This window comes from Artemia sp. Qi Xiang Cuo, chromosome 19 (genome assembly GCF_049724085.1).
Source record: "Artemia sp. Qi Xiang Cuo chromosome 19, ASM4972408v1, whole genome shotgun sequence".
NCBI classification, from domain to species: domain Eukaryota; kingdom Metazoa; phylum Arthropoda; class Branchiopoda; order Anostraca; family Artemiidae; genus Artemia; species Artemia sp. Qi Xiang Cuo.
Genome location: NC_142812.1, coordinates 24,014,585 through 24,031,605, shown reverse-complemented (window position 1 = coordinate 24,031,605; position 17,021 = coordinate 24,014,585). Strand labels below are relative to the sequence as shown.

At 36.3% G+C, this 17,021-nt stretch overlaps 1 protein-coding gene across 1 annotated transcript in view; it reads left to right on the top strand.

Moving 5' to 3' along the window:
• The first annotated feature begins 12,195 nt into the window (after positions 1 to 12,195).
• Positions 12,196 to 17,021, top strand: part of Sbf (SET domain binding factor) — a 167,787-nt gene continuing 162,961 nt past the window's right edge. Inside the window, exons 1-2 of the mRNA XM_089104945.1 lie at positions 12,196 to 12,301; positions 16,605 to 16,760. The gene's annotated coding sequence lies outside the window, so the exon portion shown is untranslated. The remainder of the gene's footprint in view (positions 12,302 to 16,604; positions 16,761 to 17,021) is intronic.

The following is a 17,021-nucleotide window of genomic DNA, read 5'->3' as shown; positions in this document are numbered from 1 at the left end:
AGACCGAAAAAATTTTAAGTTCAATTCCAAATTTTTCCATGGATGATAGGAATGGCTATACTATGTTTGTGATTATTTACCATGAAGATAAAAAGTTTCACTTTATTTCAAACTTTTGTTAAATTCAGTTCATTCATATAACCACCAAAAACAATAGGGTAGTCTCGTTATAAATCAATATTAATAAATAATTTGAAACATTTCTCAGTGTTTAAGTTAGGTTAGGTGAGGTTAAATTATTATGAGCGCTCATGATAAGCTAACCTAACCTAACTTAAACATTGTAAAAAGATTAAATTAGGTTAGGATAGGCTAGATTAAGTTAGGTTAAGTTAAGTTTGGTTAGGTTAGATCAAGTTAGGTTAGGTTAAGTTCGGTTATTTTAGCCAACATACGCGCGCTTGTGTAGGCTAACCTAACCTAACCTTATCTAACCTAACTAATCTAACCTAACCTAACTTAATCTAACCTAACTTAATCTAGCCTAACCTAACCTAATTTAATCTTTTTATCATGTTTAAGTTAGGTTAGCTTAGCTTATCATGAGCGCTCAGAATAAGTTAACATAACTAAACCTAACTTAAAAATGGAGAAATGTTTCAAATTATTTATTAATATTTATTTATAACTAGCCTACCCTATTGTTTTTGGTGGTTAGATGAATGAACTGAATTTAAGAAAAATTTGAAATAAAGCGAAACTTTTTATGTTCATGTTAAATAATAACAATCATAGTATTGCCATTCCTATCTTCTGTGGAAAAATTAAGAATTGAACTTTAAATTTTTTATGTCTTTCAGAAATTAGGAACTGAAATGAAAGCTTTTTCATTTTCATTGTTAAATTTCAGAATTGAGCTAACTTTTTTCTCTTCTCTAAGAAAATTCAGAAGAGAACTTGTACATTTTGCACTTCTTCGAGAAAACTCTGAATTAAAGTGGAGCTCTATATCTTCATGAAGAATATTCACACACAAGTTCCATTTGAACAGTGTCGTGAGGTCTCCTACCCAAACCCCAAAGGCCCCCCGGTCCCCCTAATGCCCCTCAAGCCCCCAAAGACCACCGGTACCCCTTCCCACCATTTTTTAAAATAATTTTGAACTTTTTTAACATGGTATTTTTTTAACTTTTTACGTATCTTAAAATGACATGAAATATGCTTACGGCTCTACCAATCGTACTCTGTGCTTGTTCATAGGCATGACGCGGCTTTCCCATTGGTACTCTATGGCAAGTTATCGACACTATCTAGTTTGATGCGTGCATTAAATCAGTATTTTTTACGCAGTGGAAGGGTAAACACACAATTCATATCTGTAAAAAGTGAAGATGAATTATTCGACGAAAGTATGTGCACATGATTAAATCATCGTCGTGTTGAATGCTGACAAGGAGAAATACCTGAACTATGAAACGAGTGCAAGTGGTAATACTATTGGAAATGTATGCATGCGTTGTCATGACAGCGAAAAGTTAGATTCCTTTGGAGTAACCAAGAATTTCCATCATCCAAACGGTGGATATGCGAGAGTAACATTACCAGAGAAAGTAGTACTCAAAGAGAATGCCAACGTAAAAATTATAGTTGATGAAGAGGGACAACTTCTAGCTAATGGTTCTGGTAGCATGTTAGCCGTTGATAGATCTTATCGCTATCTTTCCGGTGTTAGCATTCAAATGAAAGCAAAGGGAAAAGAAGGCATGCATACAGCTGCACCAACATCATAAATCATATCTTGTCAATGTGCCAAAACTGCTATCTATGTAAAAATAATGTGACAATAGGCAGTGAAATTGCAGGAGAATAAAAAGGACATTAGCAGACAATATCATCAATGAATATAAAGATGAATTGACGGAAAGTGAAGGGCAAGTCTACTAATAATGTATTATACTATATTTAACGTATTTTTATATTAATATTATACATCTAATTAATTCATTAAGAGTATCTTATGCATTATTTTGTTAAGTGTTCATTATTTTTGGGGTATGATAAAACGTCGAACATTCAGAATATCTATACAACAGGTCATAGATGTATGAAAAAAAATTTGTAGAGATAAAGATACTACTAGAAGGCTCAATGTTTAAAAAAAGATAGAAACTTTCAAGATCTCTCGTGAATTATACCAAAGAACAAAATTCGTATTTAATTTTACCAAAGAAAATAATAAGCTTAAGATAAAGATTTGCTTTGAAAATCCTTTTTAAAACTATTGCTTGGTGTTTCGTTTTCAAAAAGCTGTAAAGTAGAGCTATTGGTGAAACGGTTTGGTACATCACTTTGTAAAATTGGGTTAGCACGTTTTCTAGGAAAAAAACTGTTTCTGAAATACATTTTGAAAAGCATTGTTTGGGGTTGTGCATTCATAAATCTGTAAGGTAAAGATGTGGGTGAAATGGATGGATACTTCAATTAGTAAAATTGGTTTATGAGGAACATTAAGAAAACAAATTTTTCTGAAATGTCTTTTGAAAAGTATTGCTTTGTGTGGGGCATTCAAAAAGCTGTAAAGTAAAGTTGTGGATGAAAAGGACGGGAACTTCAACTTGTAAAATGGGTTTAGGAAGGAAATTAAGAAAAGAAATTGTTCTGAAATGCCTTTTGAAAAGTATTGCTTGGTGTTGGACATTCAAAAAGCTGTAAAGTAAAGTTGTGGATGAAAAGGATGGGAACTTCAACTTGTAAAATGGGTTTAGGATGGACATTATGAAAAGAACTGGTTCTGACATGCCCTTTGAAAAGTATTGCTTGGTGTTGGCGCATTCAAAAAGCTGTAAAGTAAAGATGTGTGTAAAAAGGATGGCTACTTCAATTGGTAAAATGGGTTTAGGAGGGACATTAAGAAAAGAACTGGTTCTGAAATGCATTTGAAAAGTATTGCTTGGTGTTGGAGCATTCAAAAAAGCAGTATAGTAAAGTTGTGGGTGTAAAGGATGGGTACTTCAACTTGTAAAATGGGTTTAGGATGGACATTATGAAAAGAACTGGTTCTGAAATGCTCTTTGAAAAGTATTGCTTGGTGTTGGCTCATTCAAAAAGCTGTAAAGTAAAGATGTGTGTAAAAAGGATGGGTACTTCAATTTGTAAAATGGGTTTAGGAGGGACATTAAGAAAAGAACTGGTTCTGAAATGACCTTTGAAAAGTATTGCTTGGTGTTGGAGCATTCAAAAAGCAGTATAGTAAAGTTGTGGGTGAAAAGGATGGCTACTTCAAATATTCTTTTGAAAAGTATTGCTTGGTGTTGGATCATTCAAAAAGCGTTAAAGTAAAGTTTTGGGTGTAAAGGATGGGTACTTCAATTTGTAAAATGGGTTTAGGATGGACATTATGAAAAGAATTGGTTCTGAAATGCCCTTTGAAAAGTATTGCTTGGTGTTGGAGCATTCAAAAAAGCAGTATAGTAAAGTTGTGTGTGAAAAGGATGACTACTTCAAATGCCCTTTGAAAAGTATTGCTTGGTGTTGGAGCATTCAAAAAGCTGAAAAGTAAAGTTGTGGGTGTAAAGGATGGGTACTACAACTTGTAAAATGGGTTTAGGAGGGACATCTAAGAAAAAAAGTTTGCTAGAAGTAAAGTTATGGTGAAAAAGATAAGTACTTCAACTTGTAAAATGGGTTTAGGAGGGACATTAAGAAAGGAACTTGTTGTGAAATGCCTTTTGAAAAGTATTGCTTGGTGTTGGCTGTAAAGGATGGGTACTTCAACTTGTAAAATGGTTTTAGGAAGGACATTAAGAAAGGAACTGGTTCTGAAATGACCATTGAAAAGTATTGCTTGGTGTTGGAGCATTCAAAAAGCTGTAAAGTAAAGTTGTGGATGAAAAGTATGGGTACTTCAATTTGTAAAATGGGTTTAGGATAGACATTATGAAAAGAACTGGTTCTGAAATGCCTTTTGAAAGGTAGTACTTGATGTTGGGGCATTCAAAAAGCTGTAAAGTAAAGTTGTGAGTGAAAAGAATGGGTATTTCATCATTTAAAATGGGTTTAGGACGGACATTAAGAAAAGAACTTGTTGTGAAATGTACTTGAAAAGTATTGCTTGATGTTGGAGCATTCAAAAAGCTGTAAAGTAAAGTTGCGGGTGAAAAGGATGGGTACTTCAACTTGTAAAATGGGTTTAGGATGGACATTATGAAAAGAACTTGTTCTGAAATAGTCTTTGAAAAGTATTGCTTGGTGCTGAGGTATTCAAAAAGCTGTAAAGTATAGTTGGGGGTGAAAAGGGATGACTACTTCAAGTTGGAAAATGGGTTTAGGAGGGACATTAAGAAAAAAAGTTGCTCTGAAATGCCTTTTGAAAGGTATTTCTTGGTGTTGATTTATCCAAAAAGCTGTAATGTAAAGTTGTAGGTGAAAAGGATGGATGTTTCAACTTGTAAAATTTGTTTAGGAAGGGACATTATGAGAGGAACTTTCTCTGAAATGTCTTTTGGAAGGTATTTCTTGGTGTTGAGGTATCCAAAAAGCTGTAAAGTATAGTTGTGGGTAAAAAGAATGGGTACTTCAAGTTGGAAAAATAGGTTTAGGAGGGACATTAAGAAAGGAACTTGTTCTGATATACCCTCTGAAAGTTATTTTTTGGTGTTGAGGTATCCAAAAAGCAGTAAAGTAAAGTTGTGGGTGAAAAGGATGGTTGCTTCAACTTGTAAAATAGGTTTAGAATGGACATTAAGAAAGGAACTTGCTCTGAAATGCCTTTTGAAAAGTATTTCTTGGTGTTGAGGTATCCAAAAAGCTGATAAAGTATAGTTGTGGGTGAAAAGGATGGATGCTTCAACTTGGGAAATGGGTTTAGAAGGGACATTAAGAAAGGAACTTGCTCTGAAATGTCTTTTGAAAAGTATTGCTTGGTGTTGAGATATCCAAAAAGCTGTAAAGTAAAGTTGTAGGCGGAAAGGATGGAAGCATCGTCTTGTTAAATGGGTTTAGGATTGATATAGATAAAGTATCGTGCACTGAAATAACTTTTGAAAGGTATTGCTTGGCGTTGGGATATCCAAATAACTGTAAAGTGAAGATTCAGTTGAAAAGGATGGATGATTCAAGTTGTAAAATGGGTTTAGGAGGGCCGCTAAGAAAGGAACTTGCTCTGAAATGTCTTTTGAAAGATATTTCTTGGGGTTGAGATATGCGAAAAGGCTGTAAAGTATAGTTTTGGGTGAAAAGGATGTGTACTTCAATTTAGAAACTTGGTTTAGTATGGACATTGGGGAAAGAACTTGATCTGAAATGTCTTTTGAAAGGTCGTTCTTAGTGTTAAGGTACCCAAAAAGCTGTAAAGTATAGATGTGGGTGAAACGGAAGGGTACTTCAAGTTGGAAAATGGGCTTAGAAGGGACATTAAGAAAGGAACTTGCTCTGAAATGCTTTTTGAAAGGTTTTTTTTGGTGTTGGGGTATCCAAAAAACTGAAAAGTATAGTTTTGGGTGAAAAGGAAGGGTACTTCAAGTTGGAAAATGGGTTTAGAAGGGACATTACGTAAAGAACTTGCTCTGAAATGCTTTTGAAAGGTATTTCTTGGTGTTGAGGTATCCAAAAAGCTGTAAAGTAAAGTTATGGGTGAAAAGGAAGGATGCTTGAATTTGTAAAATGGGCTTAGAAGGGAAATTAAGAATTGAACTTGCTGTGAAATTCTTTTTAAAGGTATTTCTTGGCTTTGAGGTATCCAAAAAGGTGTAAAGTAAAGTAGTGAGTAAAAAGCATGGGATAATTCAAGTTGGAAAATGGTTTTAGATGGGATATTAAGAAAGGAACTTGCTCTGAAATGTATTTTGAATGATATGTCTTGGTGTTTAGATATACAAAGAGCTATAAAGTATAGTTGTGGGTGAAAAGGATGGATGCTTCAAGTTGCAAAATGGGTTAAGAATGGACAATAAGAAAGGAACTTGCTCTGAAATGCCCTCTGAAAGGTATATCTTTGTGTTGAGGTTTCCGAAAAAGCTGTAAATTAAAGTTGTGGGTGAAAGGGATTGGTACTTCAAGTTGGAAAAATGGGTTTAGAAGGGACATAAGGAAAGGAACTTGCTCTGAAATGTCCTTTGAAAGGTATTTCTTGGTGTTGAGGTATCCGAAAAAGCTGTAAAGTAAAGTTGTGGGTGAAAAGTATTTGTACTTCAAGGTGGAAAATGGGCTTAAAATTAACATTATGAAAAGAAGTTGCTCTGAAATGTCTTTTGAAAATTATTTCCTGATATTGGGGTATCCAAAACGCTATAAAGTAAAATTGTGGTGAAAGGTTTGGTACTTCATCTTGTTAAAAATGGTTAAGGAAGGACATTATGAACTTAACTTTTTCTTAAAATATATAATACCGGGCAAAAAAAAGTATAGACACATCGGGGCGGGCCCTCTTGGCGGGCCGGGGGAGGGCCTGTTGGGGTGTGGGGGGCCCTGGAGGTCCGGGTGGTCATGTGGGAGCACTGGGAACCTTTGGAGACTGGGGGAGGGCCTTTGGGGGCCGGGAGGGCCTTTGGGGGTCTGGGGGGCCCTTGAGGGCCGGGTGGTCCTTTGGGAGCCCGGTGGACCTTTGGGGACCGGGGGAGGGCCTTTGGGGTCAGGGCCTTTGGGAGCCTGGGGGACCTTTGCGGACGGGGGGCTGCCTTCGGGGTTGGGGTGGTGTATGAGGATCCTTTGGGGTTGGGGTAGAGGACCTCACAACACTGTTCAAATGGAACTTGTGTAGTATAACGACCACAGAGTTTCAACCTCAAATACTTTTCTAAAATCAACTTTTAAATTCATCTTTTAAAATGTCTCTAACTGTTCTCGCCGAAATAATTCCCTAAAATGTCTAAAATGGTTTCGCCCAAATAACCACTAATCGTAATTACAGCGAGTTCCTTTTGTTTTTTGGCATCTCTGTGCTGTCGCATTTGGAATTAATAAGCAACTCGATTCTCGGGTTAACCTATTCATTGCTAAGATGTTTCTTGAAGAGTTGTTTCCATTGTAATGTTTATTATTTTCTTTTGGAGCTCGACCAGTAGAATTGTCTCTGAGGCAAAGACATTAATGACATATATTCCTGGAGAATTGTTTCTAGGCGAAAATTTTTAATGTCTGACAGATGTTGTTATTTGTTGATTGATCTGTCAAGAAAGAGGAATTAATTTGTTGTTTCTAAGGGGAATTTTTGATTCACGAAAGGGGAATTGAGGTCGACAGCACCGGTGTTCCAAATTCCCAATCGATTACGCAATCAAGTTCTCGGAAATTCACTTCCCCCTCGAGTCCTAGATCAATAACATTGTTCCCTTTAGAATTCAATGCGCATGTGCAACCTTCGTCCCGGAGTTATTACACCTAGAAACAACAAACAAATCGACCTTGGAAAAAAGAGGTCATTGACACACTTTGATTACGCAATCAATTTCTCAGAAATCCATCTCCCCTAGGGACTCTATGCCTATATTAGGAGCCCCGTTCGGAGTAGCGCCCCCCTTTCTACTGTCGTTTATGAACACCAAGAAAAGATTTCGCCCAAGAATACTTCCTTGTGGTACTCCTGATAAAAATGGGTGTTCTTTTCATATGAAGCCACTGAAGACAACTTGCAACGATCGTTGACAAAGAAAGTAAGCAAGTTATAAGAAATAACATAAGATCATTCCTTTTGGATAGCTATTAGTTACATATTAATTTAAAAAAACCAAAATTTTTCCGAGGGAAGTAAAGAAATGTTTGATCCGGGCTCAAACATGTCCACTCATTTCCCGATAATATGTCATCCCCAAAGGCATAGTTACTAGATCTTTATCTACTTTTAACAAAAGAGCTCTAAAATCATTGATCAGTGTTAGGGGGGAGGACAACTGAAAAAGCCGACGGAAGGGGGGGGGGGTCTAGTTGCCTCCGATCACTTTTTAACATCCCCCTCCACATGCGTTGAAACATTAAACTTAATACCCTCATTCGTTCCCAAGATATTGCTGATATGCCCTTTTGAGAACCAGCATACATATAGTGTGTTTTGATTTGGCTCAAAATCCCCTCTACATTTCCTAAAAGTTTCTACTTAATATCTCAAGCTTTTTGGAAATTCAGGATCAAACTTTTCCCAAAACCCCATTTCCCACCATTTCCCAAAAACGAACCGTATATGTAAGCGATGGGCAACTTGAATGATTTACAATCATTACTTCAAGGGTTACGGGAGATCATGCCATCCCTGAAGGGATAGTTATTTGACCATTAGACTATTATGAACGAAATGGCTATCTCAAAATTTGATCAGAAGTCTTTTGGGGAGGGCAGTTAAAAGGAGTGTGGGAGGAGGTCTGGTTGATTCTTATATAGGTAGTAACTCGCCTTGGCGATTCATGATGTTCGTCGCGCCTTTGACTCCTGATCTACCCCCTCATGCTTTTACGGGCTGCCTAAAGAGGAGTAAATCCAGTTATCATTAGATCCCAAAGGGATATATATATATATATATATATATATATATATATATATATATATATATATATATATATATATATATATATATATATATATATATATATATATATATATATATATATATATATATATATATATATATATATATATATATATATATATATATATATATATATATATATATATATATATATATATATATATGTATGTATTCCTTATCATATCTATGTATACCTCAGCCGAACTTTGGACAAACTTTCCATTTCTAAAACTTTCCAAAAACTGCAAACAGAATGCTTAAAATTAGGTCTTGAATTCAACACTAAAAAGTCTGACATAGTGCTTTTTAACTAGAAAAGCCCACTTTCTAATGAAATTGTACTTAGAAATTCTAAGATAAAACTGTTTATCATGGTATTCCGATTGAAAATACAATTTCTCGCGCTCTTCATCTCCTAAGAAAACACATCGAACACCGCATATCAGCTTCATTTGCTTCCATAGTCTTTACTAAGCTTCGTTTTAATCATCGTTATCTGTCAACGCTGTACACCACATTTGCTCTCCTCTCATCCTGTGCATTGTACCCTTCTGGGAGATTCTTATATACGCTGATACATTGAAAATCCTCGCTATTTTCTTCCGTTTTGCAAAATACCTACTGGTATTTCTAATTTGGACACACAGTTCAAAAATCATCAATAGTCTTCATGGTTCTAGGTGAATACCCCCTGGTGAATACCCCCCCCCGGAAAATACCCCCCAGAAAATACCTCCCCGAGGAAAATACCCCCGGAAATTACCCCCTCTGAAAATACCCCCCCCCTGAAAATACCCCCGTGGAAAATAAGGCTTTCCAAATTTGAGAATTTTATTTGAGTTTTATTTTTTTTTAATTTCTGTAGGGGGAAGGAATTTTGGTACTTGTGTATTATGTGCCCCTCACTCAAGTTTACGCTGTGTAAGATAAGATAAGATTTATTCATAATCAATTAATCATACAAGAAAATACATTGTGCTAATCCCCCAAAGGCTCCTAAGCCTGTAATAGAGGGGGAATACATACCGTTTAAATCAAACTCTAAATCAATAGAAAAACATTAAAATAGGCCTACATTGAATAATCCAATCAATACATACAATCCAATCACAACACTCCTAATCCCCCTCGATATATACAAAATTCAAATTTAGAATTTTTCAAATTTAAAAACCTTATTTTCCACAGGGGGGAGGGTATTTTCCGCGAGGGTATTTTCCAAGGAGGGGGTATTTTCCGCGGGGTTACTTTCCGTGGGGGGGACATTTTACGGGGGTTAAACACCCCCCCCCATTCACTATATTCATTTATGTTATTTTACTGTGTTCTTGGCCGTATGTTTGGCTTTAAAATACACTTATTTATCTATCTATCTAATATGCGGAATAATTGTACCAAACACATTTCGCATGCAGACCCGCTATGCTTACCCCCCCCCCCGCCCCTAATGTGCAAATGTATAGCGCAAATTTTATTTCTAAAGTAAGGAAGAAACTAACAAAAAAAAACGGTGTGTTCTCGAATTTTACACTGTGTAAACTTGAGTGAATGGCGCATAATACACAAGTACCAAAATTCCTTCCCCCTACGAAAAAAAAACTCAAATAAAATTCTCAAATTTAGACAGCCTTATTTTCCACGGGGGGGGGGGGGTATTTTGCAAGGAGATATTTTCCGTGGGGAGGGGGATGGTATTTTCCGGGGGGGGGGGGCTAAACGCCGGCCACCAGTCTTCATATAACAGATCTTACTATAATAGCTGTTGGTAAACTTATAGAGAAAAACAACAAAAATATTTCAAAACGTGTTTGGAATATTTCCAACTTCCTCTACACTATTTACATTTTCATATTTTTATATAGGCCTAGCTCTTTTTTTTTTTTTTTTTTTTAGAGCTCCATCATTTTCTTTTTGTATGAGGACATGTTTTCAGTAGATAATAATGATAATAACAGAAATCAGCTTTCAAATGAGCCTTTAAACACCTCTTTATGATGTTTCAGTGCCCCACTAGGGGTGAAGACGAACAATGGAGACATCACTACGTCCTATGGGAAAAAGTGGTTGCTCAAAATGGGGGACTGTAAATCTTCTTATTGAGATTTCTTTTTATTGAGATTTATTTCATTCTTCTTATTGTTCTATTGAGGTTTCCGGCTTTGGTGCAGTAAAAGTAAGATGAAGGCATTTCAGGGAGTCAGATAACGGAATATATAATCTTTAAAGAAATATCCAACGACATCTTACAGAAAAAAAGTACGGAAAATGAAAATAATAGGTAAGAAAAGACGAAGAAAAAAGTAAAGAAAAAAGAAAAGGAAACACAAGGAAAAAGATCCCCATTAAAAGCTCTCAAAAATACCTCTTAATATGGCTTTTCAATGTGTTTCGCAACAGAATTATTCAAATTACGAAGCAAATAAGATTTTACAATTCAAATGTGTGCCTTTCAACTGGGAAGGTCTACACAAGTCACGAAATCCTTTACAGTAAAAAGCTCTAATTTTGATAATGCGAATTCCCAAAAGCTAGCAAACAACATTACGATACTACGAGACATTGTAGATAAAAGATTTAGTTTATTTAAAAAAAAAAACAAGCAAAGCAAGAGACAATTTGTGCGATGTCTATACAAACCTTGGCTCAATAAGGGGGATTTGCGAAGAGGTTCCCTGATGGATCGTAGAACAAAGCTAGTGGAGGATGTGGCACTTGCCTTTCCACAACAGCGAACAATCAAATGTATCATTAAAGAGTGACTCGAACTTGGAGGTCCTTGGAGGTCTCCTTCCTTTTTCAGGAGGAGAGTCCTATAGATACTGTACTACATCATTGTTAATAGATGAGTAATTTTGGGGTCGATTATGTTTTATATCTTTACATTACCCACACAGTCCCATGCTGTAGGTTTCAAAGTCCAGCTGCAAATTTTTCCTTTTATTAACCAATATAGAAATATGTCAATAAAAAGCAAGCAGTAATAAATTAAAAAAAAAATACTTTAGAAATTCAAGAGTAAAACCAACATAATCATTATCAATAAATAAGTGAAACCCAAAATGAACAGAAATTGCAAATAATAATCAAGTCAAACTTAAAATGAACAGAAACTACGACAAACAGGAGTAGTGCTAACGCCACCCTCCCCTGTGCTACTTTTGCAACGTTAATAAATATAAAATTGCCGAGATTTGAATTGCCAGAATGAATATCAATATATATATTAAGCTGTCAATCTACATTTCATTTATTCTCTTCAGTGATTTTGGTTATTATGGGGTTTTCTTTCGTTTTTTCTTTTTTTGTTGATGTTATGACAAATACAAACACACAGCTCGAAATAAAAATTATTTTTAGTAAATGACAAATGATGTTTTGGTGTTTAGAAGGCATATGGGGCATTAGCCCTACTCATGTGAGTGGTAATTTCTGTTCGTTTTCTTCGACTTGATTACTTAAGGTAATTTTCTGTTCGTTTTGGGTTTCCTTATTTATTGATAATTTCTCTATTGTTTGAATTTGTTTCTGCTCTTTTTACGTTTAATGTAGCTCTTTACTTTTCTTCAAAAAACTTCTTTTGTAGAAATTCTACAAAATATATTAATTTTCATATACGAAATGAAAAAGCGTGGTTTTTGTGGACTGATATTTCGCACTCAAGAGTTGCAAATAGGTTTAAATTGAATACTTAGCTAATGAAATGGTATTTAGTTTTAATTTGATGATTCTGTTTTTTTTTTAGAGCCAAATCATTCTGGGAGAGGATCAACTGGAACCGGAAAAATTCTCCAGAGGTTTCCTAAGAATGACTGGAAGGATTGTCCATTTATTGAAGGCATTGATTTGGTATGAAATGATAGCCATTATATTTTTCAACATTGTGTGGAAATTTTATTCAAATAGGGCTTGGGGAGGGAGGGGGCGTCTTTTTTAGAGAGAGTAGTTTATACGAAAAAATGAAACATGGGCTTTTCATTTCAATGGACTTTTGACAACCTGTATACACATAGTGTGTTTTGATTTAATTCAACATTTTCGTCAACAGTCCCTGAGATTCACCCCTTGTACCCAGCCTTTTTGGAAACCCAGTATCAAACATGCTCCTCATTCCCTATAACAAATCTTAAATGTAAATACTGGTCAAATTACATAACTTACAACCCTTGCTCCAAGGGCTGCAGGGGTGGGAGGTCATGTCAACCCCAGAGGTTTATTTACTGGATCTATCAATTATACTCAATGAAATCGCTATCTAAAAATTTTAGTCAGATGTGTTTGGGAGGAGGGCAGCAAAGAGGGGCATGGTAGGGGTTTTGTCGCACTCCAATAACTTTTGATTGTGAACAATAACCCTAGAACTTTCGATTTATAATCAGATGAGTCCCCTCCAAAGTTTCTACTGCAACTCCTTCCATGCGAAGTGGTTTGGTAAAAAAAAATAACACATAGAGCCCACTTCGGTCTCTACTTAGGTAGCGCTATTGTAAGTAAGCAGTAAGTATGATTGCACTAGACCTTCAAGGTCCAAACCGGTGGTGCTGATTTCTGTTTCGTGGCCCTTCAGCCAGTAAGTACAATGGTGGGTGGGGGGCCAGCCATCTTGTGCTTTCACACTATCTATGAAAACAACAATCTCAAAATTTTGAAAAAACGATTGGAAAGCCACTACAATTCCATATGTTTTGTCAGGGTATTGGATTTGATCGGAAATGTGGAAGTTCTAGCGTACTTTTTAAGGACCAAGATGGCCAATTTTCATCAGAATGGTCGAAAGGCCTTGAAAATGTTCTTCTAGGAATGACATCATCCCTGCAGGTCCAGACCCGAGGCCCCCATATTATCGAAATGGTGCAATGTTCGCACACACATTTTAGCAGAAAAAGTTGATTTATTGCACCCTATTAAAACCGGAATTATTTGAGTTCAAATTTGTATGACTGGAGATACAAATTATGCCCCTGGCCGCTCCAATAACCCTTCTTCCCTAAATCGACAACTTTTTAGCAGAAAGATAGGCATATTTTATCCTTTTTTCAAACCCTGTTTTCTAATTCCATATATATGTGTTCTTGGACATCAATTTTATAACGTTTTTGGTTGAAGGAATGGATCGCAAGGACTAATCTTAGAAGGAAGGAATTTACCCATTTGTGTGGGTATGGCATGCGGATTGTTTCCTTTTGTCAATGCATACATACAAAGTATTAGCAGAAGCCTCCATTTGTGATTTTAATAGCCACCTTTCTAAGAAAAAAAATATCAAAAACTTATAATTTTGTTTAATTTGACCGCCACTTCTTCGGCAAAAACATATCCGACTCTTCCAAAATTTTGCTTAGACGGGTTCAAATTCGGTAGCCCTCCCCCCCCCTTCGTTCTGGATACGGTCTTGTCTGTAGTATGTATCCTTTTAACTGGTGTATTATCTTTGCCTGTTTAATCACAGCATAGGAAATGAAGCAGGATGTCAAATTAGATTAGTAAATTGGCGCCAAAAGGAGCCAAACTCAAGCATTTATAGGTATGAAAATAATTTATATGCATATACGACTTTTGTCCAGAAGTAGTTGGTAAAAGTCTGGCTACGACTGTTGGTGAGAAGTAAACGATTTTCTCCGGCTTGAGTATTTTTGGGATCTTACTTTCACCTTGTCAAAAGTATGGAGCGAGGGGGGAGGGGAGTGTAGATTTTTTTAGTCATAACTTCCAGAAAAATTTCTAGATTGCAACAAGCAAATTATTAATTCTAGCTGTTAGGATATTCACTGAAGTGGGATGTCGGATCACAATCAGAAGTACCAGTTAATATCATAGCTCTGCCTTTTCAATTCCAGGACCAATTTGATCCCTGGGTGGGGGGGGGGAAGGGGGAGACTATTTTCTTGTGATTAGAACATCCTCTGCAAGTGGGCGTCTCATCTAAAAAAAAACTATTGAGGAGTAAGTAGTATTGTCCTAATTTTTACTTTTATCAGTATCGTCCTGGTACAGCTCCTGTGGGAGCAAGGGTAGAGGGCTACTAAATTCTTGTGATTTATAAACATGTTAAAAGAGGAATCTGTACCCAACTTCCCGATTTAACTTGGTGAGCACTAATAGCTAGGCTATTTTTGTGCCTTCCAAGTTTGTGCAGTTTATTCAACCTTTTTAGCAGGTGGGGGGGGGAGAGGGTTTCCAATGTCTTTTATCATCAGCCTAACCACTAGCTGCAATTCGAAATTTAACCAAATCTGATAACAGCTGTAGTTATTCCATCTGCGGTCTGACAACTTTTAGGAAGGGCTGAATCCTCTTCCACATAGTCAGAATGGCTTTTTGGATCTCAATTAATGGTTTATGTTTGCTGAAACCAAGATTATATGGTACAGGGATTAGCAGCTAGGGGTTTAGTTGAGACTTTTGGAAGTTCGATTCCAATCCGATAGAATAGAGCGTTTGCTGCTAGAAGTAAGTGCTATTTGAGCTTTGTATGTAAAGTGTGACCTAGGCTTTGTAAACCGACCCTTTTACAGATGGTTCATGGCCGCAGGGTATTGTCTTGTTCATCATAAAGGTAATCAAAAGAGAATAAACATTTGTTCTCCTGAGACATAGCCACATGCGTTGGTCTGCAACTGTTGATACATGGGCCAGAGTTGGTACAATATTTGACTGGCTCCTGGCACTACAGTTCTTTTTATATCTGCAACTCTGCGTAATTCTTTCTTTGAAAAGTCATTTTGTTAGAGAACGTTCTTTAACGGTATGTTGTTTACATTATTAACCGATTTAAAACTTTCTTGTATCTTATATTTTTAATGATGTGATATCAATCTGTCTAAAAGGGATAATAATTTGGGAGCTTGAATTTTATATTATGTTTGGCAGTATTTGAGCTATACTTACTGGACATTTTTTGCCCCTAATCACGGGCGTTCTCGTATATCTGGTACAAACTAGGTACGCTTCCATAAGCAGGAACAGTCGGTAATGATTTACTAGAGAAATCATTCTAATTTCCTGACCCATATCTTATATTTATATGGACATTGGCGTAATTAAATCTGAATCTGAGGGACAGTGGCGGTGACCGGAGGGGTAATAGAGAATTGTTCCACGAAAGGGCGTTGGAAAAACTTAACGCCCTATTTTAGGGCTGTGTTTCTAAGAGTTCACTGGAGGTGGGGGAGAGTTGTCCTCTCAGTTGTTAGTGCTTTCCTAAGGTTTTTTTGGGTGGAAAATCATCCTTCGAATTCAGGTTCAAGATTCTCTCAATTAAACAGTGTTTGGAGATTTAGCAAGTACTCTCTGAATTTGAAATTGCGCCTGTTCAGCAGCAACATAATCACCATATTGGCACATGGATGTGAATCCTGAAGACTGTCAAGATCTGTAGATAAAAGACTACTTAGATTTGAGAACAATTGTCTGCGAAGAATACTTGCAGTTTGTCGGCTGATGAGTACCAAATACCCAGATCAGGCATATCACCATGCAATCTCAAAACTGACGAAGTTTGAATTAGAAGGTGACAGTGGGGTCACATGACTCGAATGAGGCAAGGATGACCTCCCTATGACGTTTATTGCTGGACTCCTCCGGGTCTCCGTAAGAGTGGTAGACAACGGATCACTATTGTTTATTCGCTTGAAGATAAAGCAAGATTCATTCGATCATCTCTCAATGAGCTGTGGTCTCTGGTACAGGATCGTCCGACTTGGAGGCCAACCATTGCTGCCCTATGCGTCACTAGACGTCGGAGGATCTAAGTCTAAGTAAGTTTCTTATAAGAATGTTACATTTTCTAATACAGGCCAATTTTTGGCCTGTTTTTGTACAACAAAAAAGGCCAATTTTTGTAAATACTATAGATTAACATTCTTACTCTGTTTGTAATATAGAGTAAAGGTTAATGTAGCGTAAATATAGATTTAATATAGGCATAGGTATAATTTTATAAACCTATATTAAATAGATTATTCTATATAAATCCATATTAATTAGATTGATATTTAATATATTTGATTACTAAATATTGATGGCAACATAGATCAATATGGAGTGACATTATATAGATAAATATAGTAGTATATAGAGCAATACTATAGAGTAAAAACTATGTTCTGATTATTCTATGTATTTGAAAGAATGAAATTTCCCTCTTTTTTAGTTTTGTCAGCCTCAAGGATGGAATCTTTCCACGGAGCAACAAGAGCCCAAGTATTTTGTAGCAGTGTTGACAGACATTGACGGAAATCGACATTATTGTGCTTGCCTCTCTTTTTTTGAACCTGTGGCTATCACGCAAACCAAAATCGTCGACGAGGTAAAGTATTGTGTGCCAAATACAGAGATATACGTAACCGGGGGTCACTGCCCTCTTCCATTGACCTTGCTAAGAGGTAGGAGAAGTGTCTGGACTCGGGCGTAAACTTTATTAATAATGATTATAATACTCTACCCAGGAAATTGTCTTTGGGAACTTAATTTTCAAGGGCTGAATAATTTCAGAGTTTTCATCTATACTCTTTCTCTAGATGATTGGAGTCTTTTAGGTTTTGGCTGGGATATTTTGTAAGTAATAGAG